Source organism: Gadus macrocephalus, chromosome 8, assembly GCF_031168955.1.
Source record: "Gadus macrocephalus chromosome 8, ASM3116895v1".
NCBI classification, from domain to species: Eukaryota; Metazoa; Chordata; class Actinopteri; order Gadiformes; family Gadidae; genus Gadus; species Gadus macrocephalus.
This window is the reverse complement of record NC_082389.1, coordinates 21,215,559-21,217,223: the sequence shown is the minus strand read 5'-3', so window position 1 is coordinate 21,217,223 and position 1,665 is coordinate 21,215,559. Positions and strand designations below refer to the sequence as shown.

Here is a 1,665-nt window from a genome sequence, read left to right as displayed (position 1 = left end):
TCCCTTTCCACAGTCCATCAGGTTATTGAACTGCTGTTATTAACACACAACCGCAAACTCATGATGTTAAAGTCTTCGCTTAGTAAGGTTCTGGTTTAAGAGGCAGTCTTTGCTTTCATCGGAAATAGTACTACTATTGCTTGGCAGCAGGCTACATCTATCAATTAATGAAAGGAACGTCTGACTCTCAGTCTGCGTGTGTTTGTGTACCTGTTATTCGCATATCTCCCGAATACAATTTACATTAGTATTGTGATTGTTGTTTTAACATTCACATTAGTGTTAAAATTACTTTAAAAAGTAGTGGGGGAAAAAGTGGGACCATGAACTTGCAGGATCTGGCTGTGCATTGTATGCGTGCACATATGTGTTGTTATGTATTATGTGTTGTGACTTTTATGTTTGTATTTTAATCTTTTTAAACAGCTCTTAAAAAAGATGAGCCCAAAGCAACTGCCGGTTCCAGTAGTGTCTCTACACTGGACTCAGCTTCCTCCGAGATGAGTTCAAAGAGTACGGACTCAGAGTCATCCAACAGCTCATCCTCAGGGGACAAGAAGAGGAAGAAGAAGGGGAAAGGGAGAAAGAAGCTATCCAAGAGGGTTAAAATGGAAAAAACACTGCAAAGAGGTTAGAAATACTAATTTCACCACTTTCCACTCACCTGGGTGCTAGATCACTCCTGGTTCGCTGTGTTGTGTTCTCCAAGCTGGCTCTTCCCATATGATGTGACATTGCTTGTGTGATTGTTTCTAGCACTCACACAGTGAATTTTAGAGGAATAGCTTGTGGTCATCTCATATTCTAGATTGAAATCAGATTTAAGTGTGTAGCTGACAAGCCACACTAGATTCATAGTGTAGTGTAGTGTAGTGTGTGTGTGTGTGTGTGTGTGTGTGTGTGGGGAAGTAGATTTTGTGTATGTGTGCTCCTTCACTCTGTGTGTGTGCTCCTTCACCCTGTGTGTGTGTGGGCATTCCACCACTGTAGCTTCTCCTGCCTCTCACCGGCAACACATACTGAGCATAGTTGCCGTTGTGTGTGTGTGTGTGTGTGCAAGGAGATAGTGTGTGTGTGTGTGTGTGTGTGTGTGTTAAAGATGAGTACAGTATGAGTACAGTAATATAAATGACAAAACTCCTACTATAGATAGCACTAATTGTATGTTCTCTTAATTGCAGCCCGGAATCCCGAGCAGGCTTTGGCCCGGTACAAAAAGATTCTTAAATGCTACAAGAGGCTTGGAACCATGTCTGGGGCATTTCGAAAGGTCGGTGTTGACCGTAATACAGTGGTGGTCAATGCACCAATCGCCGAGCTTTCCATTGCTGCCCCAGACCAGTACAAGGAAGCTTTGAAAACGTATACCCATTCCACAAAATTGAAAGCATTTGCGGAACACTGTGCCTTGACAATTCTAGGCGATGTAGAAATAGTTGACGCAGTCAACACGCTTAAAGCCAGTGGTAAGCTGCTACCACTGAAAAAGAAATAATTATGTGCATTTTGTATTATGCTTTACAAGTGTTCCTGTAAAGTAATTTTTACATTTTCTGTACAATACCACTGTTCATATTTTATCTGTATTTTTTTGTTGTGTGTTCTTTGTTGAAAAGAAGAATTTATGTAGTTTAAAATAAATATTTGTACGTTTTCAGCACTTCA

At 40.8% G+C, this 1,665-nt stretch overlaps 1 long non-coding RNA gene across 1 annotated transcript; it reads left to right on the top strand.

Moving 5' to 3' along the window:
- The first annotated feature begins 528 nt into the window (after positions 1-528).
- On the top strand, positions 529-1,665 carry LOC132463605 (uncharacterized). The gene is made up of 2 exons (XR_009527075.1): positions 529-630; positions 1,182-1,665. It is a non-coding gene; the product is annotated as an uncharacterized LOC132463605 (long non-coding RNA).